Below are 26124 nucleotides of genomic sequence, written 5' to 3'. Positions count from 1 at the left end.
AAAATGTCTGGGTTCAATGTTTGTTGGTTCAAACAACCTACAGTCTATAACTTCCATGACAAGAAACCACAGACAAAAAAAGTGGCTCTTTTATATTATCCACATGACTTTGCTATGTGCAAGCATCAATAATACTTATGAAAATGATTATGTATTCCATGCTTGGCTTGTATAATCCAATTTCTCTGTGTTTTGCGGCAGGCTGGGAAATAAAAAAATCTACAAATACTCTTTTGCAAAGACAAAAAGAAATTTTTAAGGAAAATGATCAGCTGTTATTTTGAAAAGTTAAAAAACAAGCTTAGGAGTAATATCAGCACAATGCCAGAGTAGGCAGCTGGAACCTTTTATCCCAACACAGAAACATCAAGAAAACAACCAGAAATGGTCCAAAGTTTGTAGCCACCAAGAAAACAGTGAAACAAGAAAGAGGTAACTTAATAATAGTAGGAATGCTTCATGGTGTTTTCACTTGCCCTTGCCCCACCTCCTCCCTGGGTGGCAGTCTTAAATACAGCACCCCATATTCACAGTGTGGGACCCTAGATCCTGGTTCTGGAGGGAAAAGAGGAGATCTGATTTACAAATTACTGTGTTTGTCTGCTTTAAACTATCTGGGGGCTACCTGAAAAACTGACAGAAGGTAATTGTCTCTGTTTCACCTAACTTATAACCTACTTAGGCAGGAAAAGCAGCAGGCATTGTGTAACTGTTCAGATTTAGGGGATGATTACTGAATCATTATATAGATACTCCTTTTCACTTTCTGGTATATTAGAGTAGACAGAGGAAAATACCTGAAATCTCTGAACTGTAATCCAGCTGCCTTGATCTCTGATAATGATTCTATAGCCTTTATCTTGTGCCCTTGTAAAAGATTTACAAAAGACTGTAAAAACTGTGACTGATCCTCACTTGTATCCCTTTTATCTGGTTTTTCAACTTGAGAGTCTTATGATCACTAAAGATAACTTTGGAATTGGGGTGGGTTAGTTCTGGGCTGACTTAGGAGCTATCTTGATAAAGGAAGCTGGGTCTAACCAAAAGGGGCCCACCTAACCTATACCTCATTATAATACTAAAAATCATGTCCATCGTCATATTAAGGCTGCCATTTTCTTACATACATTCTGTGGCTAAGTCTGTAATCAATCTGCACATGCTCAATAATTAGAACACCTCTAATTATGTCATCTTGTGCTTATTATCCTAAAACCTGCCCATGTTTTGATACTATAAAACTATCAGAATTACTGCAGCTTGGGGAGACCGATTTTTAGGCCGACGGGCCGTCTGATCTCCTGCTACATGCCTAGCATTAAACTGTCTCTCTTTGAAACCCCTGTGTCTCAGGAATTGGTCATTTGAGTGCTTCAGGCAGAGAACCCACCGCTTTTGATCAGTAACAATTTGGCAACACCCAGAAGGGACAAAGATTGCTAAGGAGTCCAACTGCCTCAAGTTTTGGAGCCCCAGCAGGTCAGGTAAATGAAATAACCAAGCCTTTTGCAGCCACTGGACTCACTCTATTAGTCTAGAAGCTTGCAACTGGGTTTTTCTCTACTCTGCCAGCACTCCAGAACCTCAGTGCTTTAAAAATATTCAGAGAGAAACAGTTTCTGTTCCAAGTCTGGACATCAGACTGGGTGAGTGGGTCATCACGGTAAGGGTGGATCATGAAGTCAGTACAGCAGTTTGAATCCCCTGGACCTGGCTTTGAGGCCTGGCCCTGCCTCCAGAACAATCCCCCTTTGCTTTGACTTCTACACCTTTCTGGATTTTTGGGGAGTGGGGTGTGTGTGGGGGGTGGGGGTATCATTCTATACAGGGTTCAAGGCCTGACTGGAATTTGTCTATTGAGTATTGTAGGGGCCCAGGTCCTAGGCCCCCTCCCCTCCATAGTGATTTCATGTAGCCACCTACTTTACCGGGACAGACATTAAAAGTCGTCATTGTTAACAAAGCATTGAAACTCCCCTCCCCTGATCACTGTTGATAACAATCTTTATACCCTTGTGTCACAAGACCCTGCCAAAACTCTGTTCTCACACCTAACCCTTATAAACCACCCCCAGCACCCCCTGCTTTTGCAGAGCACTAACTTCCATCTTTCCTGGCCCACCGCCACCGTGAAATAAGCCCTCTACTGTAAGTCAGTCCTATTAAACTCATGTCTATTTCTGTGCCTGGCATGTTCTTGGTCCTAGGGCTAAGCTGGGTTGTGACAAGTATACTCCTAAAAAAATAAGTAATCCAGCAATTAATTGGTATTTAATGAAATTAAGTAAGTGCCTGTTTAATTGTTAATCGGTGTGTTCGGTCTAGTTACTAATTGGTGTGTCACTTAAATATATAGTAAGATTTAAGTGTCTGAAAAATTGTTAGTTGGTGTGTTACTGCATTTGTTTCTTCAAGTGTTCCTAATTGGTTACTGATTGTGGAAATTCTTTAAAGTAGAAATTCTAATTCTAATAGCATTCCTGAATGTAGCCCTTTCAACTATATTTTGAAAAATGGGAAAGATTTTAGTTATGAGCCTATGAGAAAAACAACAAAAAGTTTATTTCTGTCACACAGTCTAGCCTCAGTATGGTTTAGAATCAGGAAAGAATTAGCCTGAAAATGGCTCTATAGAAAAGAACACTGTATTAAAGTTACAGTTGTTCTTCAAAAGAGAACAGAAATGGGACAAGATGATGTGTATTCAATCCTTTATTTGTCCCTCTCAAAAGTACTTCTGGGTTTCTGTTTCTTGTGTGACTAACTTTCTATTTCTGTCTGCTTGTTCCATGTATATTTTCATACCTCCAGATGGTGATAGCAGATTAACAAAAAAAATTCTTAAAGAGCTCTATTCAAATTGTTTAAAGAAAAATAAGTGCTTATATATGTATATATCCTTTTCTCTGGGACTCCAAGAGTACTAATGTAAACAAAAAAAACTTCTCTGGGCACCAGGGTTCAAAGCTTTAGTTTTTGTAATTACTATAAACAAACCTGGACATTAGAAAGAAACCACCCCTGGTGGCAAAGACCTTTTCCAATTGTCCAGGTCACAGATTTGAGTGAAATAGTCTTAAAAGAAGGGCATAGGAACTCTCATCAACACTAAGGCCACCTTAGGGGTTTTGAATCCCACTGCCCTCATTTAAAACTTTTAAAACTAAGTTCAATAGACTAGGCCTGTGCTGGTTTGGATATATTATGTCCCACCAAAAGCCATATTCTTTGATGCAATCTTGTGGGCGCAGTATTAGTGTTGATTAGATTGGAATCCTTTAAGTGTTTTCATGAGATGTGACTCAATCAACTGTGAGTGAAACATTTGATTGGATAATTTCCATGGAGGTGTTACCCCACCCATTCAGGGTAGGTGTTAATTGGATCACTGGAGTCATCCTCAGGGCAACTGAGAGTGACATTTTGAAGAGCAGCTGCAGCTAAGAGAGGACAAAACACCCCAAGAGCAACAATTTGGGGAACGCCTAGAGAGAAATGCCACCTGGGAGCAAGCGGACGCCAGCCACGTGCCTTCCGAGCTAACAGAGATTTTCTGGACATCAATGGCCATACTTCAGGTGAAGGTACCCAATTGTTGATGCCTTACCTTGGACACTTTATGGCCTTAAGACTGTAACTGTGTAACCAAATAAACTCCCTTTATAAAAGCCAATCCATTTCTGGTATTTTGCTTAATGGCAGCATTAGCAAACCAGAACAAGGCCTCATTCTTTCTGTCTCACCAATCCTTGCTCCAGGGTCTAACCAGCTAAGGCAGCAATAGGGGAAGAGTTGGGTGAGGAAAGATGAGGGAGCTGTGGGCTTCCTTTAGAATTCTTTCTACTGGGCCTGGAGATTAGAAGTGGTAGGCACAGAATAAATGCAGAATAGGCCATGTTTGTTCTGAAAGAATCCCCAATTAAAATTATTTTTTCCAATGATACCTTTGTAACAGTAACCAGAGTAAACAAATTATTATTAAAATATAAATCGCCTTGGGGTAGGAGTAAGAATAAGATCTAATTGCCAACTTTCGGTAAGTAAAAGGAAATGTCCTTGAGCGTTATGGAAAAGTTTTCCTGGATTTATACCTGGGACAAATTAAACAATTGTAGTATATTTTCAAGAGGTTGATAGTCAATATACTGTTGAGGCTGTTCACAATTTTGGGATATTATGAAAACAAAGAGATTTTTTTTTTTTAACCTTCAATAGAAGGAGTACAAAAAAAAAAAAAAAAAAACAAATGCAGCTGCAAAAATTGCAGTGACAAAGTCCAGTCCCATTCCTGTTTTTATGATGACTTCCTAAATCAAACAAATACAATTTTATTCTACTTAGGCATGTAGAATAAGTTTACCAATAAAATAAGCTATTTTATAAGTACATTCTTAAAATTCCCTTTAAAACGTAGCCTAACTAGATAGGTGGCATAAACTGAGCAATGTACCTGCTAATGAGGATATTTATATAAAATATAATAAAAATGAGGATATGCTGATGCTTCAAATATATCCTATGTAAGGAGACAGGTGAGTTTAGTAAGAAATATAAATGAGATTTCTGTAAACTGAATTAACTGGATTTCAAAGAATCTGGCTTTTTAATTACTTTGCCATTTGTTACCCCAGTATGTGGAAGAATTTGGATTTGTAGTGGTTTTGTTAATGTCAGTATATTTTTGATGAGTATATTACATAATCAGGTTATTAAGTGCTGTCATGAATGGGGAAGACATAATTCTTGGCTTCAAGGATTTGTTCTTTAACCTTGTACTCTAATTGGAATATACTTGTACCAGGGCATAGTATAAGACAGTAGTATTTAAAGTCCCTGCCAATTATCTTAACAAAGGAGTAAAAATGCTGAAGGAATTCAGAAAAAAAAGACAGATAAAGAATGATCTAGGGGAAGACCTCATAGAAAAGATGACACTTTTAAAACCTTTGAATAAGAGGATAGCATTTGAATAGGTAGAGCTCTGAACCAGTTTTTTATAAAAGCCATAACTTAATTTTGTGAACTAACATATTCCTGGTATTATTTAGTACTTGGGAATAATGTTGAGAAAAAGTTGAGTTTTTTTCTGGATATAAACCCCTTAATTATTGAAGAACTGATTATATTTCAAACTTGGGCTCATCTGACCTTTGACAGTAGTGCCGGAGTGGACTGAGAAATTGTAGGCATACTGTAAAATAATCATTTGTGTGTTGTGAGTATAAAGTATATAAATGTCTGGCTGCATTCCAAACCTAAGCATAAATTTTTTCTCCTTCCATTATTTTGTAGTATCTGTCTCTTCTCCCCTTCATGAATACTGTTATTGGAGGGTAGTGTGCATGTTCAAAGCATTTTGTAAAATTGTTATAAAATTTATTTCTAGTTGTATGCAGTCCGGATAAATAAAGACTATAGGTGGGATGGACAGTGTTTTTATTATTCTCCATGCTTATCATATTTTCTGATTAAAGTGAACTTTGTTGTTGTAGAAGGTTTGTGAAAGTGAATTTTGTTTAAGACATGGTTTTGTAAAAGGAATGTAACACAGGACCTGAATGGATATGGAAAGTTATAGAAGGTTTGTGAAAGTGAATTGTTTTTTTGTAGTCAATGCTGACTAAAATTTGATAAGCTTGTCTTAGGGAGTATGGTTTGTCCTAAAGTAAAGTGCCTAGTTTTAATATGTAAGACAAGACTGAATAAATATGGAAAGTTGTAGGTTTGTGAAATGGATTTCTGTCAGTCAATGCTGACCAAAAATTTGATAAGCCTGTTTATAATGTTTTTAAAAAGAGCTTTTGTGTCAAACTATGTATTCATACAAAACTGGAGTTCAGACTTCTCTGTTAAAATAATGTAGATTGTTGGTCTGCTCTTAATGAATGGTTAAAAAAAGTTTTTCAACCATCTGAGTACTGTCTAGAAGACAAAGATTCTATATCACATCAGAATAATATTCTTGTTGATACTTATATTCATCATATCATCCTTTAACTCAGAAGACAAGTCTTCTCACTTTTAAAGGATAACTGTTACAAAGGATTTCTTTCAACTTGTAAAAGTGAGGTGCTAAAATAGTTTCACATATTACATAAGTATTACAGTAATTAAAAAGTTTTTTCACCTGTTAAGCTAAATTTGTACAGGTGAAATGTCATTCATATATTTAGAGATTGTGTAAAATTCCTAAAGACTTGACAATGTTCTCACTGTCCATGTTATATTCCGATACTGACCTGCATAATGTTAGACAATAGTATAATATTGTTAGTCATCATTTTAATTATTCTTAGAGAAAGACTACAGATCATGGAAACAAGCAAATTAATTCTCAGTTATAATGCTTTGCTCTAATGCTTCTCTAAAAGTATATGTGGTCACTTATAAGTCAGAACTTCATCTTCAAAAAAAAAAAAAGACTTTAAAAGAGAAGCAAGGCATGTATGTAAATTATGTTCTACCTGTAAGTTAACATAACCCTGGTGAATGTGTAAAGGTGAAACTGGACAAAATTTCTGCTATGGTTTGTGGTTGATGACCCCAATATAAGTCAACTGTCAAATGTTTTTATTTCTTAAAATAGCTTCATTTAGAAAATGCTTATAAAAAATTGGGACCTAAATTGTAAGCTCTTATAGCAGTCACATTTATTCCTGAGCTTTTACTGTTATTTCTAAATTCTGAGATGCTTTGCTCTTTGTGTATAACCTGGTAGTTCCCTGGAACGGTAAGTATCTGTGTGACACCTGAGACCCAGACTTAAGAGTTCTGCAGCTCTGAAAGTCAGCATTACTCTATACAGCAACTGTTAAAAGAAGCTGAAAAAGAGATCACACTTCAATTAGAGATGTGAATGAAGCTGACTTGGTAGGACTATGGGGTAAAAAATGCTATTTTCAGACTTTAACTTCTATGTGAGACCAAAGGAAGAGCTGTATATTTTGCCAAAAATTAAATTTTCTATAGCACACTATCTAATTTAACCTATCTGGTCAGTTTTTTTAAACAAACTAATTCAGCTTTATTTGTCATAGAATCTAGAATAGGGAATAAAATCGTGAGATTCTGTACAGGTTAACATAATACCCTGATGTATTTCAGAGTATTTTGGGCAGAAAATGAAAAAGTATTTGCAAAGTCCCTTGAGAGGATAGAGAAAAATGTGGGACTATTAAACTTCCCCACCAGTGGAATTCCTGCTATTCTCTTAAGCAATAGGGGCTCCCATTTTAATAAGCCAAGCCGTCAATCTTGAGGCTTCCCCTTATGAAATTTATTTAGGTAATGGCAAAGCTAAGCCTCCTTATAATTATGCCTAAGAGTCACCCCCAGAGAACCTCTTTTGTTGCTCAGATGTGGTCTCTCTCCAAATCAAACTCTGTAAAATATGGGACATGACTTCCAGGGATGAGCCTGGCTCTGGCATCATGGGATTGAGAATGCCTCCTTGACCAAAAGGGGAAAGTGAAATGAAACAAAATAAAGTTTCAGTGGCTGAGAGATTTCAATGAGTCAAGAGGTCATTTTGGAGGTTACTCTTATGCAAGTTTCAGCCAAATATTACAAACTGCCACAGTATACAAAGCCCTGACCAACGTGTTCCTGAAAGCCCTAAAAGAATACCCTGGGCTCTATCTAAGACTCTATTAAAGTTTTAAGTTTATTTTTCAGAGACTTAAAGCCTCCAGATTGTTCCTATGCCAGATAAGCCTTGAGACCCAGAAGTACCAGTCTCTCCAAGAACAACCAGTATATTGTCAACCCCTCTTTTCAGAATGAAGAAGTCAGAATAGTCACTTCCCAGATACCCCTCAAGATTGAGAGAATTATCAATTAAGAGGGAGGAGTTGTAACCGAGAAGTTAGGCATTAGAAAATCATTATGATTACTGAATCATTATATAGATATTCTTTCTTTACTTTCTGGTATATTAGAGAAGACAGGCCACAGTCTCAGAAAAGTCCTTGAGAAGACCCTAAGCTTTTCACCAATGGCTGATCTATAGGCTTACTGCCAGCAGGAAATAAAGGCTGAGTCAGAATTGTAAATATCCTAAAGTGTCAAAGGAATGACTAAGCAGGGAGCCAATATTCAAAGACTAGGAGGATTTTTTTTGTTTTTGTTTTTTAAGAATCTGGACTTCAAGGAAACCTCGGTCAAGATCAACATGCAAAAATCAGTAGTGTTTCTATACACTAGTAAAGTGCAATCTGAGGAAGAAATCAAGAAAAAATTCCATTTACAATAGCAACCAAAAGATTCAAATATTCAGGAATAAATTTAACCAAGGAAGGACCTAAAAGATCCATAAACAGAAAACTAGAAAACACTGCTAAAAGAAATCAAGGAAGACCTAAATAAATGAAAAGACATACCATGTTCATGGATTGGAAGACTAAATATAGTTCAGATGTAATGCAATACCAATTAAAGTCCCAACAACTTACTTTGCATTAATAGAAAACCCAATAACCAAATTTATTTAGAAGCTCAGGGTACCCCAAATAGCTAAAAATATCTTGAGAAAGAAACGTGAAATGGGGGATCTCAAACTACCTGACTTTAGAGCACATTACAAAGCTACAGTGTTCAAAACAGCATGATACTGGCATAAAGCTAGATATTTTGACAAATGGAACCAAGTCAGGAGTTCGGAAATAGACCCTCTCATCTATGGACAATTGATCATTGATAAGGTGGTAAAGTCAACTCAACTAGGACAGAGCAGCCTCTTCAACAAATGGTGCTTGGAGAACTAGATATCCATACCCCAAAAGAATGAAAGAGGAAATCTAACACCTTATACAAAAAGTAACTCAAAATGGATCAAAGACCTAAATATTAGCACTAAGACCATAAAATTTTAGAAGAAAATAGAAAAAAATTAGGGAAATATCTTAAAGATCTTGTGACAGGATGTGGTTTCCTAGACCTTACACCCAAAGGGCAAACAATGAAAGAAGAAATAAATAAATGGGATTTCCTCAAAATTGAGTACTTTTGCACAAAGGATTTTGTCAGGAAAGTAAAAAGGCAGCCTACACAATGAGAGACAATATTTGGAAACCACATATCAGTTAAGGGTTTAATTTAAAGAATATGTAAAGAGATCCTACAACTGAATAGCAAAAAGACAACACAATTTAAAAATGGGCAACAGACATGGACAGACACTTTTCTGGAGAGGAAAGACAAATGGCTCAAAAATATATGAAAATATGCTCAACCTAACTAGCTATTAGGGAAATGCAAATTGAAACTACAATGAGAGATAGAGAGGTGTGGAATTTAGTTAGTTCCCTGGAGCAACTAATAAACAACCAGGAACAACTAGTAAATAATCTGGAACAACTGCTGGGGGACAACTGTTGACTGTCCACACATAGTACACCAACCTGGACTGGGAGGAATGGTTGAGATCGCAGCATAAAATCTGAAAGTAAAACCTGCGGACCTGTGCCGGGAGCCCCATCCCCCCACGGCAGGCTGAGCTGCAGGATCTCACTGTGGGAGAGAGCAGCATTCTTGGAGCAAGGGAATATAGCTCAGCCCAGCTCCAACTGGGGTTTTTAATTAACAAAAGTGGACTGAACACAAGCTACAAACACAAAACCCTAACAAGCAGCAAAGTAGCCTGAGGTCACTCCCAGCAGAGAGAAGGTGGGGCTGGTGGAAAGAAAAAAAATAATTTTAAAAAAAGGGAAAATACAGAGGCTTTTAGAAACTGACCTTGGAGAGCCAGAGGTGAAACCAGTGCCCTGGGAGAGGGAACCCAGAGGACCAGGTGCTCTATCTGACTAAAGGGGGAAACCAGGGGCGGGGGGTGGGGGGCATGGACTGGCTCTGAAAGGGGATTTCCTTCCCTTTTTCTCTCTCTCAACCTGAGTGGACATTTTCAGTTTGCAGCACTCTGACCCAGACAGGGGTGGAGTTACAGAATTGAGAGACAAAGGAGCTATTTAAATGCAGAAGATAACTCCTGAGGTGGGTGTATCTTCCCTAAGAGGAAGGAGGTGGGGCCCAGCTCTAGGGCCGGCCCACCCTTCAGAACTCAGAACCCAGGGCCTGGGGGAAAACAGGCAAAACAGAAACAAACTAAGCAGAGAATTAAAGGGCCACACCACCTTACACCAGTCAGGAGTGACAGGCTTAGAGGCACCACCTGCTGGGCAGGTTAGGAAAAGCACAGCGGCTACAGGCCTCACAGGAAAGTCTGTCAATCTCTAAGACACACCCACAGGGAGACAGGACTCTGAATATAGACCTACTCTGAGACCTGAACCTGGTCTGGTCTGGGAAAATCAGATGCCTAGAAAATAGAAAACTACAAATCACATTAGGAAAAATGAAGATATGGCCCAGTCAAAGGAATAAACTTATACCTCAATTAAGATAGAGTTGAGATACTGTTTCACTTTAATGAAACAATCAAAGATTTTCAAAGAAATATGCTAAATCATATCAAAAACCAAGTCACTGAGTTGAGGGAAGATATGGCAAAAGAGATGAAGGATATAAAGAAAACACTGGGCAAACATAAGGTAGAAATCGAAAGTTTGAAAAAACAACTGGCAGAATCTATGGAAATGAAAGGCAAAACACAAGAGATGAAAAACACAATGGAGACATACAACAGCAGATTTCAAGAGACAGAAACATTCAGGAACTGGAAAACAAGACACCTGAAATCCTACACACAAAAGAACAGATAGGGAAAAGAATAGAAAAATACGAGCAACATTTCAGGGAACTGCATGACAACGTGAAATGCATGATTTTATGATTTCATGGGTGTCCCAGAAGGAGAAGGGAAAAGGGGAAGAAGCAATAATAGAGGAAATAATCAATGGAAATTTTCCATCTCTTATGAAAGACAAAATTACAGATCCAAGAAGCACAGTATACCCCAAACAGAATAGATCTGAATAGATCTATGCCCAGACACTTAATAATCAGATCAAATGTCAAAGACAGAGAATCCTGAAAGCAGCAAGAGAAAAGCAATCCATCACATACAAAGGAAGCATGATAAGACAATGTGTGGATTTCTCAGTAGAAACCATGGAGGCAAGAAGGAAGTGGTATGGATATTTAAGATACTGAAAGAGAAAAACCACCAACCAAGAATCCTATATCTGGCAAAACTGTCTTTCAAACATGAGGGAGAGTTTCAAATTTTGGAACACAATTTTGGGTGATGGTAGCACAGCAATGTAAGTATGGTTGAAAGAGGAAGGTTAGGAGCATATGGGACACCAGAAGGAAAGAGGAAAGATAAAGACTGGGACTGTATAACTCAGTGAAACCTAGGGTGCTCAACAATTGTGACAAAATGGACAAATATGTTTTTACATGAGGGAGAAAAAATGAATGTGAACCTTGCAAGGTGTTAAAAATGGGGTGGTATTGGGGAAAAAATACAATGAATGCAAACTAGAGACTATATAGTTAACAGAAACATTGTATTATGCTTCCTTTAATGTAACAAAGGCAATATACCAAGGCTAAATGCCTATAAGAGGAGGACCTAAGGGAGGGGTATGGGTCTCTTGGCATTGGTGATGTTGTCTGACTTTTATTGTACTTTATTTTAATTCTATCTTTCCTTTTGTTGCTTTTTAGCTATCATTTTTTTCTTTCTTTTTCTTTTGTCTCTCTACCTTCTTTGACTCTTCCTCCTCCTTTGTAGAAGAAATGGAGATGTCCTTATATAGATAGTGGTGATGGTGGTGAATGCTAAGTATGTGTTTATACAGGGAACCATCAATTGTTTACTTAGGATGGAATGTATGGTGGGTGAACAAAACTGTCTTAAAAACAAAAAACAAAACAAGTTGATGAAGAAACCTTGAGGGCACTATACTGAGTGAAATAAGTCACTGAGATCACTGAAAGGAGAAGTAGATACCTCTACAATAATAGTTGGAGACGTCAATATGCCACTTCTATCAATGGATAGAACATCTAGACAGAGGATCAATAAAGAAACGGAGATGTTGAATTGTATGATAAATGAACTAGACTTGACAGACACTTATAGAACACTACATCGAACAACAGTAGAATATACTTTTTTCTCAAGTGCTCATGGAACATTCTCTAGGATAGAACACATATTGGGTCACAAAGTAACTCAAAAAATTTAAAAATATTGATATTATACAAAACACTTTCTCTTTTTCCTTTGTCTCTCTACCGTCTTTGACTCTTCCTCCTTCTTTGTTGAAGAAATGGAGGTGTCCTTATGTACATAGTGGTGATGGTGGTGAAGGCATAAGTATGTGATTACATAGGGAACCATCAATTGTTTACTTAGCACAGAATGTATGGTAGATCAACAAAACCATCCTTAAAAACAAAACAAACACGAAAAAAACAGGTGGATGAAGAAACCTTGAGGGCACTATATTGAGTCAAATAAGTCAGACACAAAAGGACAAATATTGTATGGTCTCACTGATATGAACTAATTATAATAGGTAAACTCACAGACATGAAATATAAGTTACCAGGATACAGAATGAGGTAAAAGAATGGGCAATGGGGAATGGTTGCTTATTATGAACAGAATGTTTAACTAAGTTGAGCTTAAGTGTTTGGAAATGGACAGAGGTTGACAGTAGCACGTTATTGTGAGAATAACTAACAGTGTTGAGTGGTGTGTGAATGTATGGAAAGGGGAAGCTTAGAGTCACATATGTCACCAGAAGGAAAGTTGGAGGTTAAAAGATGGGAATGTATAAGCAGTGAATCTTGTGGTGGACAATGTCTGTGATTAACTGTACAAATATTAGAAATCTTTCATGAACTAGAACAAATGTATGACACTATAAGTTAATAATAGAGGGGTATATAGGGAAAAATATACCTATTGCAAACTATGTACTACAGTTAGTAGTATTTTCACATTCCTTCATCAACAGTACCAAACGTACTATGCCAATACTATGAGTCAATGATGGAGGGGGCTGGTTAGGGGTATGGGAGGATTTTAGTTTTCTTTTTTGTTTTTATTTCTTTTCTGTAATAATGGATGCAAAGCTGTATGATGATACTGTGGGAAATTGATTGTGTAGTGTGGATGATTGTATGGTATGTGAACAATCTCAATAAAATAGAACTAAAAAAAAAGGAAGAAAGCGCTAAAACCAAAGACCTAACTTAACACCTGAAGAGGCTAGAGAATGATCAGCAAATTAACCCTAAAGCAAGTAGAAGAAATAGCAAATATTTAAGCAGAATTAAGTGAGCTGGAAAACAAAACAATAGAATAAATGAAACCAAAAGTTGATTCTTTGAGAATATCAACAAGATTGACAAACTCTTAGCTAGATTGATCAGGTTAAAATCAGAAATGAGAGGAGGGTCATTCCTCTGTATCCCGGATCTGGATATATCATAAGAGGATACTATGAATAGCTGTATGCCAACAAACTAGACAACCTAGAGGAAATGGACAATTTCCTGGAAAAACAAGAACAAGTTAGACTGACTCAAGAAGAAATAGAAGACCTCATCAAACCAATCACAAGGGACCCAATCACTCATCAAAAATCTACGTAAAAATAAAAGCCCAGAGCCAAATGTCTTCATAGCAGAATTATACCAAACTTTCCAAAAAGAATTGACACCATTCCTGCTCAAATTTTTTCAAAAAATTGAAGAAAAAGGAACACTATCTAACACATTCTGTGAAGCTAATATCACTCTAATACCAAAATCAGGTAAAAAATACTACAAGAAAGGAAAACTACAGGCCAATTGCCCTAATGAATATAGATGCAAAAATTCTCAACAAAATACTGGCAAATCGAATCCAAAGGCACATTAAAAGAATTACACACCATGACCAAGTGGGGTTTATACCTGGCATGCAAGGGTGGTTCAACATAAGAAAATCATTCAGTATAATACAACACATTAACAAATCAAAAGGGAAAAATCAAATGATCATCTCAATAGACACTGGAAAAGCATTTTACAAAATTCAGCATCCCTTTCTGACAAAAACACATCAAAAAGTAGTTATTGAAGGAAACTTCTCCAATATGATAAAGGGCATATATGAAAAACACACAGCTAGCATAGTACTCAACGGGGACAGGCTGAAAAGTCTTCCCCTCAAAGATCGGGAATGAGACAAGGATGCCCACTGTCACCACTATTGTTCAACAATGTGCTAGAAGTTCTAGCCAGAGCAATATGCTAAGACACAGAAATAAGTGGTATCCATACTGGGAAGGAAGAAGTAAAATTGTCATTATTTGCAGATGATATGATCGTATACTTGGAAACTCTTGAGTAATCGACAACATAGCTACTTGAGCTAATAAACAAATTCAGCAGAGTGGCAGGATACAAGATTAATGCACATGAGTCAGTAATGTTCCTAGCCACTAGAAATGACCTAACTGAAGAGGCAATGATGAAAAAAATTCCATTCACAACAGCAACTAAAAAGATCAAGTATCTAGGAATAAACTTAACCAAGGACGTAAAAGACCTCTACAGAGAAAATTACAAAATGTTACTATAACAAATCAAAGGGGACCTAGTTAGGTGGAAAGATATTCTGTGTTCATGGATAGGAAGGCTAAACATCATTAAGATGTCAATTCTACCCAAACTGATCTACAGATTCAACGCAATTCCAATCAAAATTCCAACCACCTACTTTGCAGACTTGAAGAAGCTAGTTATCAAATTTATTTGCAAGGGAAAGGGGCCACAAATTGACAAAAACATTATATAAAAGAAGAACAAAGTGGGTAGATTTATACTTCCTGACTTTAAAGCCTACTATAAAGCCACAGTGGTCAAAACAGCATGGTATTGGCACAAAGAGAGACATATTGATCAGTGGAATTGAATCAAGAGATTGGAAACAGACCCCTAGATCTCTGGTCAACTCATTTTTGATAAGGCCCCTGAATCCACTGAACTGGGAATGGTCAGTCTCTTCAAAAAATGGGGTTGGGAAAACTGGATATCTATTTCCAAAAGAATGAAGGAGGACACCTACCTCCTATCCTATACAAAAATTAACTCAAAGTGAATCAAAGACCTCAACATAAAAGACAGCACAATAAAACTCATCAATTATAGGAAAACATCTTCAAGACACAGTTATAGGGGGTAGCTTCTTGGATCTTACACCCAGAGCACAAAAAAATGAAAGAAAAAAAATAGGAGCTCCTTAAAAGCAAAAGATTCTCTGCCTCAAAGGACTTTGTCAGAAAGGTGAAGAGGTGGCCAACTTAATGATCGAAAATATGTGGAAACCATATATTTGATAAGAGACTGATATCCTGCCTATATAAAGAAATCCTAAAACTCAATGACAATAGTACAAACAGCCCAGTTATAAAATATAAATGGCTAAAAACCACATGAAAAAAATTTTCCTCTTCACTAGCTATTAGGGAAATGGAAATCAAAATCAAAATGAGATACCATCTCACACCAATAAGAATGGCTGCCATTAAACAAACAGGAAACAACAAATGCTGGAGAGGATGTGGAGAATTTGGAACTCTTATTAATTGTTGGTGGGACTGCATAACAGTAAAGCAAGACGGTTTAGCAGTTCCTGAGAAAACAAGATATCGAGTTACCCTGCAATATGGCAATTCCACTTCTCAGTATGTACCCAGATCTGAAAGCAGTGACACAAACAGACATTTGCACATCGATGTTCATAGCAGCATTGTTCACAATTACTGAGAGGGAAACAACCCAAGTGTCCTTCAACAGACAAGCGGATAAACAAAATGTGGTATATACATATGAGGGAATACTATGCCACAGTAAGAGGGAACGGGGTCCTGAAACATGGCAACATGGATGAACCTTAAAGATATAATGCTGAGTTAAATAAGTCAGACTCAAAAGGAGAGATATTGTATGTTACCACTAATGTGAACTCCGTGAACAATGTATAATCAGTCTCTTATAGTGTAGAATATTGGGGACCTAGAGATAGACAGAAGCTAGTGAAGCGGGAATGGTAACCTAATATTTTCAAAAGTGTTAATGAGTGTGAATTTAAAGGTATGGGAATGGATATGGGTGATGATTGTTAGTTAATGGGAGAACGTGAACATGATTGAAAGGGGTTGTTTAAAGGCATGTATCCCAGATTAGTACTACAAATATAAATAAGTGCTTGCATGATATGCTTTTAAGGTATGACATTGGTAAAAAGAATTAACAACAGGAGGATCCAAGATCGCAGATTAGGAGAGACAGAGCAAAATACTCCTCCGTGAAAAGCACTGGATAAAAGACAAAGGACTCCAGAATAGCAGTTCAAGGGTTCTACTGGCTGGGCAAGGTCCCCTACATCCACAGTAACTGTGCACTTGAAGAAACCGAGAGACTGCATTAGGAATCGAGTGAGTGCTTGAAGCTTCTGGGGAACCGGCAGCCCAGTGAGACGCGACACAGTGGGGAGAAACCTAGGGTCAGCGTTTGGAGGGGATTAGTTTCAAAACATGGAAAGCGGCTGTGAATCCAGCAGTGAGAGCCGCACAGTCGAGCATGGTGGGGCGTGCCTTCCACACCCCAGGCACCCACGTCAGTATCTGGTGTGGGTGATAGCCTTTTGAACACCTGCAGCTAATTGTCTCCGAGACAGGAACGGGCTGCTACAGCAGGCGGAGGTCTGCGGAATTGGGAAGTTACCACAGCCCAAGGGACTTGGCCCATGGCAGAGAGGGACTGTGGGGAATCTGAGCTGAAGGATTGGACTCGTGCAACAGCCCCAGGGTATTCCAGGGTATTCTAGTCGCAGCCCCCGAACAGCTGGGAGTTCTGGGTCTTAAAGCTGTCTTTTCTGCCTAACTGCACAGGGCACACCCCCCACCCTCAGGAATGGCAGTCCCAACTGCACATGGTAAATTAGTGCACTGATTGGAACTCCACAAGGTTTGGACCCCCACTTGCTGCAGAGACGAAGTTGGAAGAAATGGCTTGAGGGTAATAGGTGGCTCGGGGGCGCCATCTGCTGGTAGGTCAGGGAAAGTGCACTCCACCAAGCTGTAGCTCTGTCAAATTACAGATAATTGTTCAAATAAGCTTGCATATCCTAAAAGAACCCTATCAAGATAAACAAATGCCAAGAGCCCCAAAACAGGAAATTTTAAAGCATATGAAGAAACCAGAAGATAGGGATAACCCAAATGCCCAAAACAAAAAACCAGAGGAGACACAACTTGAAGCAATTAATCGAAGAAATAATCACAAAAACAAGATCATGTCTCAGGATATAAAGGACATCAAGAAGACCCTAGAAGAGCATAAAGACAAATTTGCAAGAATAAATAGATAAGCTTATGGAAATAAAAGAAACTGTTGATCAAATCAAAAAGATCTTGGAAACACATAGCAGCAGATTAGATGAACTCGAAGACCAAGTAAGCGAACTTCAAGAAAATGTTTTGGAGAGTGAAAGTAAAAAAGAACGAATGGAGAAAAAAATTGGAAAATTTGAAATGGATCTCAGGTATATGATGGACATGAAGCATGCAAATATAAGAATCATTGGTATTCCAGAAGGGGAAGAGAAGGGTAAAGGATTAGAAAGAGTATTCAAAGACATGTTGGGGAAAACTTCCAATGCATCTAAATGACATAAATACATAAATCATAGACGCCCAACGAACTGCAAACAGAATAAATTCAAATAAACCCACTCCGACACATATTCTGATCAGATTGTCAAATACTGATGAAGAACAAGTTCTAAAAGCAGCAAGAGAGAAGCAATTCACCACATACAAGGAAGATAACATAAGACTAAGTAGTGACTACTCAGTGGCCACCATGGAGGCAAGAAGGCCATGATATGACATATTTAAAATTCTGAAAGAGAAAAATTTTCAGCCAAGAATTCATTATCCAGCCAAGTTCTCCTTCCCATTTGACGGAGAGCTTAAAATCTTCACAAACAAATGCTCAGAGAATTTGCTAACAAGAGACGTCCCTACAAGAGATACTAAATGGCGCCCTACCGGCAGAGAAAACAGGAAAGGAGAGAGAGGTGTGGAGAAGGACTTAGAACTAAAGAGTTTTAGTAAGGGTACATTAAAGGAAATAGAGAGAGGGGAAAAAAATATAGGACAAATAAAACCCAAAGGATATGATGGCTGATTAAAGAAATGCCTTCACAGTAATAACATTGAATGTGAATGGATTAAACTCCCCAATTAAAATATATAGATTGGCAGAATGGATTAAAAAATATGAACAATCAATATGTTGCTTATAAGAGACTCATCTTAGACCCAGAGACAAAAAGAAATTGAAAATGAATGGATGAAAAAATATATTCCATGCAAGCTACAGCCAAAAGAAGGAGTAGCAATATTAATCTGAGACAAAATAGACTTTAACTGCAAAGATGTTATAAGAGACAAAGAAGGTAATTATATACTAGTAAAAGGGACAATTCAACAAGAAGAAATAAAAATCATAAATGTCTATGCACCCAATCAAGGTGCACCAAAGTATATGAGACAATCATTGACGAAACTGAAGGAAGCAATAGATGTATCCACAATAATTGTGGGAGACTTCAATACATCACTCTCTCATATAGATAGAACAACCAGACAGAGGACCAATAAGGAAACTGAAAACCTAAAAATGTGATAAATGAATTTGACTTAACAGACATATATAGAACATTACATCCCAAATCACCAGGATACATATCCTTCTCTAGCGCTCATGGAACTTTCTCCATAATAGATCATATTCCTAGGCATAAAACAAGCCTCAATAAATTTAAAAAGACTGAAATTATTCAAAGCACATTCTCTGATCACAATGGAATACAATTAGAAGTCAGTAATCATCAGAAATTTAGAACATTCACAAATATCTGGAGGTTAAATGACATATTCCTAAACAATCAGTGGGTTAAAAATGAAATAGCAAAAGAAATTACAAAATATCTAGAGACTAATGAAAATGAGAGCACAACATACCGAAATTTATGGGATGCAGCGAAGGCAGTATTGAGCAGGAAATTTATAGCTCTAAGTGCATATGTTAAAAAAGGAAGAAAGAGCTAAAATCAAAGAACTAATGCAACAACTGAAGAAGCTAGAAAATGAACAAACTAAAACTAAACCCAGCAGAAGAAAAGAAATAACAAGGATTAAAGCAGAAAAAAATGACAAAGAGAACAAAAAAAACCACAATAGAATAAAACCAAAAGTTGGTTCTTTGAGAAGATCAAAAAAGATTGACAAGCCCCTAGTTAGACTTACAAAATAAAATAGAGAGAAGACCCAAATAAACAAAATAACAAATGAGAGGCAAGATTACTGCGAATCCCAAAGAAATTTAAAAAATTGTAAGAGGATACTATGAACAACTGTATGCCAACAAACTAGATAATGTAGAGGAAATGGATAATTTGCTGAAATCCAACACATGAACAACCTAGACTGACCAGAGAAGAAATAGAAGACCTCAAAAAAACCAATAACAAGCAAAGAGATCCAATAAGTCATCAAAAAGCTTCCCACAAATACCCAGAGCCAGATGGCTTCACAGAGGAATTCTACCAAACTTTCCAAAAAGAACTGACACCAATGTTACTTAAACTCTTTCAAAACACTGAAGAAAATGGAACACTACCTAACACATTTTATGAAGCTAACATCAATCTAATACCAAAACCAGGTAAAGATACTAAAAGAAAGGAAAACTACAGGCCAATCTCCCTCATGAATATAGTTACAAAAATTCTCAACAAAATACTTGTGAATTGAATCCAAAGACACATTCAAAAAATCATACACCATGACCAAGTGGGGTTCATTCCAGGCATGCAAGGATGGTTCAACATAAGAAAATCAATCAATGTAATACAACACATTAACAAATCAAAAGAGAAAAATCAAATGATCATCTCAATAGATGCTGAAAAAGCATTTGACAAAATCAAGCATCCTTTTTTGATAAAAACACTTCAAAAGGTAGGAATTGAAGGAAACTTCCTCAATATCATAAAGGGCATATATGAAAAATCCACAGCCAACATAGTACTCAATGGCTAGAGACTGAAAGCCTTCCCTCTAAGATCAGGAACAAGACAAGGATGCCCGCTGTCACCACTGTTATTCAACATTGTGCTGGAAGTGCTAGCCAGGGCAATCCGGCAAGACAAAGAAATAAAAGGCATCCAAATTGGAAAAGAAGAAGTAAAACTGTCATTGTTTGCAGATGATATGATCTTATATCTAGAAAACCCTGAAAAATCAATGACACAGCTACTTGAGCTAATAAGCAAATTTAGCAAAGTAGCAGGATACAAGATTAATGCACATAAGTCAGTAATGTTCTGATACACCAAAAATGACCTAACTGAAGAGATGCTCAAGAAAAAGATTCCATTCTCAATAGCAACTAAAAAAATCAAGTACCTAGGAATAAACTTAACCAAGGATATAAAAGACCTATACGTAGAAAACTACCTATCTTTACTAAAAGAAATAAAAGGGGACCTAAAAAGATGGAAAAATATTCCATGTTCATGGATAGGAAGGTTAAATGTCATTAAGATGTCAATTCTAACCAAACTCATCTACAGATTCAATGCAATTCCAATCAAAATTCCAACAACCTACTTTGCAGACTTGGAAAAGCTATTATCAAATTTATTTGGAAAGGAAAGTTGCCTCGAATTGCTAAAAACATTCTAAAAAAGAAAAATGAAGTGGGAGGACTTACACTCCCTGACTTTGAAACTTATTATGAAGCCACAGTAGTCAAAACGACATGGTACTGGCACAAAGATAGACATATTGAGCAATGGGATCAAATTGAGAATTCAGAGATAGACCCCCAGATCTATGGACAACTGATCTTTGATAAGGCCCCCAAAACCACTGAACTGGACATAACAGTCTATTCAACAAATGGGGCTGGAAGAGCTGGATATCCATATCCAGAAGAAGGAAAGAGGACCCCTACCTCACACCCTACACAAAAATTAACTCAAAATAGATTAAAGACCTCACTGTAAGAGAGAGTACCATAAACTCCTAGAAGATAATGTAGGGAAATATCTTCAAGAACTTGTATTAGGAGGTCACTTCTTATAGCTTACTCTCAAAGCACAAACAACAAAAGAAAAAATAGATAAATGGGAACTCCTCAAACTTAAAAGCTTCTGTACCTCAAAGGAATTTGTCAAAAAGGTGAAGAGGCAGCCAACTCAATGAGACAAAATATCTGCAAACCATGCAGCTGACAAAAGACTGATATCTTGCACATATAAAGAAATCCTACAACCCAACGACAATAGTACAGGCAGCCCAATTATAAAATGGGCAAAAGATATGAAAAGACAGTTCTCTGAAGAGGAAATACAAATGGCCAAAAGCACATGTAAAATGTTCAGCTTCACTAGCTATTAGGGAGATGCAAATTAAGACCACAATGAGATAGCATCTCATACCAATTAGATTGGCTGCCACTATACAAACAGGAAACTACAAATGCTGGAGAGGATGTGGGAAAATTGGAACTCTTATTCATTGTTGGTGGGACTGTATAATGGTACAGCCACTCTGGAAGACAGTCTGGCGGTTCCTTAGAAAACTAGATATAAAGCTACCCTTCGATCCAGGAATTTCACTTCTCAGTATATACCAGGAAGATCTGAAAGCAGTGACATGAACAGATATTTGCACACAGACATTCATAGTAGCATTATTCACAATTGCCAGGAGATGGAAACAATCCAAATGTCCTTCAACAGATGAGTGGCTAAACAAATGTGGTATGTACACAGGATGGAATACTATGCAGCAGTAAGAGGGAATGAGTTCATGAAACATATGACAACATGAATGAACTTTGAAGATCTAATGCTGAATGAAAACATGGACACATACTGCATTTAGGGCCCTAGATTTCAAAACCTTTCCCCACCTGAGGGAAGCAGCAGCTGGCAGCCATTTCCTTGCTGTTCAGATGGCTGGACTCCTGGGTCAGCTGGGAGTACTTTCCAACAGGTGTAGCCCAACATTGAGCCAAATTTTGGCTGGCAAAGTGAGGGCATAGGAATCCTGCAGTTTCACCTCACCTGTGTAGATGCAGCCTGTGCCGGGAGGCAAAGCAGCCTCTGAGGAAGATTAAGATACCGAACATCCCCATCTCCTGGACAGTCCAGAAAGTGCAAAGGAAAAAGATACTTTAGACTCTTTATTTGGACCACAGGAACTGGTCTACTTGCCCTGCACAGAAACCCAGCCCTGTTTTGGCTGAGAAATACAGATGACCCAAATGTTAAAGCAGAGCTCTAAAACAAACCCAGGTCTTGCTGGCCGATGGAAAACAGTATCACTGGAAGGCAGCATATCTATACTAACACAGTGAACTTGCTGGGATGCCCAGTGCCTACCTTCCATCCCTGTGGCAGGCCACAGTGGGTGCCTGATTTGCGGGGGGGGGGATAGGGAGCAGAGCCAATCTGACAACTAGCCAGTGAGAAGAAACAAATATAGGGACCAAAGAAAACCAAGAAAACCCAAGGCAAAGCAGAGAAAACAACCTCTAAAATAAACTAATCAAAACCTTTTTTTTTTTGCCATAATCAATATGTTCAAGTGCTGACTGTGGTGATAAATGCACAATTATATGATGATGCTGAGAACAACTGATTGTACACTGTGGGTAATTGTATGGTATGTGAATACATCTCTATAAAATTGTAGGAAAAAATAGAAACAGGGATAGAAGTGCTGGAGAAAACATGGAGAGAGGGCTGTACCTATTAACTGTTGATGAGGAGGCAGAATGGTGTAGGCTTTCTGGAGGTCAGTGTGGTGGTTCCACAAGAAGCTAAGTATGTGGGTGCCATAAGGTCCTGCAACCTCATTATGGGGTATGTACTTGGAAGATCTGAGAGCAGAGACATAAACGGACATTTGCACACTGGTGTTTATGGAGGCAGTATTCATGATTTGCAATGGGTGGAGGTGGCCTAAAGGTACATCGACTGAGGAACAGAATGAACTGTGGTGTATACATACAATGGAATATTAAGCAACTATGAGAAGGGCTAAAGCTGTGAGACACACAACAAGGTGAATGGATACTGTACACAGCATTTTGAGTGAAGTATGCCAGAAACAAAGGCAAACACTATAATGCCTTGCCTCACCATTATGGACTAACTGCAATGTGTAAACTCAGAATTGAATCTTAGAGCACAGCCTATCAGGGAAACGATTATCATAATGGTCCCTAGAGTGTAAGCTCTTACACCAGTCAAATCTATTCCTGAATTGTAATGGCTATCTCCAAACTCTGAGATGCTGATCCCTTTGTGTAAAACCTGATCAGTCTCTGGAACGTTGGGTATCTGTGTGACACCTGAAACTCAAGAGTTAGAGCTTGGCTGATATGAAGGTCAGTATTAGTGCATACAGCAACTGTTTAAAAAAAAAGCTGAAAAAGAGCCCAGACTTCAATTAGAGATATGAATGAAGCAGATCTGGTTAAGACTAGGGCAAATCGGGCCAAATGGTAACGTTTGAAATTGACTGTGTTTTAAAACTTCAACTTCCATGTGAGACCAAGGGACGAGATGTTTATTAGGTACAAAATCTATATATTTTTGTAGCACACAATATAATTTATCTTGTATGGTCAGGTTATTCAAACACCATAAATACACGGAACTTTGAATAGGGAGTGAAATCTGATTGGTTTGTACAGGTTAGTGTGAAGCCCTGATACATCCCAAAGTAATTTCGGCAGAGAAGAAAAATATATTTGAGGGCCCCCCTGAGGAACTGGGGGAAAATGCAGAAATGTTGGATTTCCCCACCTGGGTTATACTGATATTCTCACAAACTTTGAGGACTAACAATTTAGTAGGATGAGCCCTCAATCTTGGGGCTTGCCCTTACGAAGCCTGTTACTGAAAAGGAGAGTCTAAGCCTACTTATAATTGTGCCTAATAGTCTCCCCCAGAGAACCTCTTTGTTGCTCAGATGTGGTACGCTCTCGCTCTCTCTCTCTCTCTCTCTCTCTCTCTCTCTCTCTCTCTCTCTCTAAGCCCACACTGCCAGTGAACTCACTGCCCTCCTCCATACATGGGGCATGAATCCCATGGGTTGTAAGCTCCCTGGCAACATGGGACTTGACTCCCAGGGATGAATCTGGCATTATGGAATTGACAACATCTTCTTGACCAAAGAGGGGAAACGAAATGAAACAAAATAAAGTTTCAGTGGTTGAAGAGATTTCAAATGGACTCGAGAGCATTCTTATGTGCTATATAGATATCCCTCTTTAGTTTTTAGTGCATTGAAATAGCTAGAAGGAAATACCTGAAACTGTTGTACTACAACCCAATAGCCTTGATTCTTGAAGGCGAAACTATGTAGTTTATATGGTTATGACTGTGTGATTGTGAAATCCTGGTGCTGATACTCCCTTTAACCAGTGTATGGACAGATGAGTAGAAAAATGGGGACAAAAACTAAATAAAAAATAGGGTGGGATGGGGGGTGATGGAATATTTTAGGTGTTTTTACTTTTATTTTTATTTCTTTTTTTACTTTTATTTTTATTTCTTTTGGAATAAGGAAAATGTTCAAAAATTGATTCTGGTGATGAATGCACAACTATATGATGGTTCTGTGAATAACTGTACACTGTGGATGATTGTATGGTTTGTGAATATACCTCAATAAAGCTGTGTTAAAAAAACACATGAAAAATGTTCATCTTTACTAGCTATTAGGGAGATGCAAATCAAGACCACAATGAGGTATCATCTCACATCAATAAGAATAGCTCCTGTTTGTTTAAAACAGGAAACTACAAATGCTGGAGAGGATGTGGAGAAACAGGAATTCTAATCTTAATAAAGAAAATGAAATTATAAAAAGGAACCAAATAGAAACTCTGGAGCTAAAAAGGAAAATGACTAAAATGAAAAATTCACTTGAAGGGTTCAACAGGATATCTGAGCAGGCAAGAAACAGTGTACATGAAGATAAGACAAGTTAAATCATCCAGTCTGAAGAGCAGGAAAAAAAAAAGAAACAAAGTAAACAGAACCTAAGGGATCTGTGGGGCACCAACAAGCTGACTAACTTATACATCATGGAAGTCTGAGAGGGAGAAGAGAGAGAGAGTGGTAGAAATAATCTTTGAAGAAATAATGGCCAAAAGCGTACCAAATTTGACGAAAGATATAAATTGACACATCTAAGAATATCAATAAACTTCAAGCAGAATAAACTCAAAGAAATCTACCTTGAGACGCATTATAGTCAAGCTGTCAAAAAGAGACAGAATCTTGAAAGCAGCAAGAGAAAAGAAATTCACCACATACAGAAGACCCTCAATAAGATTAACAGCTGATTTCTCATGAGAAACCATAAAGGCCAGAAGTCAGTTGGATGAGATTTGAAGTGCTGAAAGAAAATAACTGTCAACCAAGAATTCTAAGTCCAGCAAATTATCCAGGAATGAAGGAAAAATTCAGATAGTCCCAGATAAACAAAAGCTAATGGAGTTAGTTAGTAGTACACCTGCCCTATAAGCAATGTTAAAGGTAATCCTTCAGGCTGAAAGTAACTCAAAGCCATATAAATAAATAAAGAAAACTTGTAACAGTAACTTCATAGGTAAATATAAAAGCCAGTACTACTGCATTTTTGTTTGTAATTCCTCTTTTTACCTATATGATTTAAAAGCACACAATGTGTAAAGATGTAATCTGTGACAGTAACAATGTAAAGAGTGGCAGATATGTATAGAAACAGTGCTTGCATACTACTGAAACTTTAGGATAGTATTTTTCAAACAGGTTGTTACGAATAACTAAAAATAAATAAGGAAAGGGGAAGAAGAAGGGAATCAAAATGGTATGCTACAAAAACTCAACTAAACATAAAAAGGCAGTAATGAAGTAAGGAACAAAAAAGCATGTAAATCATACTGAAAAAAAATAGTTAAACAGCAGAGTAAGTCTTTCCTTATAAGTAATTACTTTAAATATCAATAGATTAAACCCTGTAATTAAAAGGCAGAGATTGGCAAAATGGATTACAAAACCAAACATGATCCACCTATATGCCATTG

General features: G+C 37.5%; 1 protein-coding gene across 5 annotated transcripts in view; it reads right to left on the bottom strand.

Annotated features, from left to right (window-relative positions):
• PRRG1 (proline rich and Gla domain 1) overlaps positions 1-26124 on the bottom strand; it is a 157013-nt gene that overhangs the window by 4081 nt on the left and 126808 nt on the right. The window lies entirely within an intron of this gene.

This window comes from Choloepus didactylus, chromosome X (assembly GCF_015220235.1).
Source record: "Choloepus didactylus isolate mChoDid1 chromosome X, mChoDid1.pri, whole genome shotgun sequence".
Classification (NCBI taxonomy): domain Eukaryota; kingdom Metazoa; phylum Chordata; class Mammalia; order Pilosa; family Megalonychidae; genus Choloepus; species Choloepus didactylus.
This window is presented reverse-complemented; position numbering and strand designations above follow the sequence as displayed.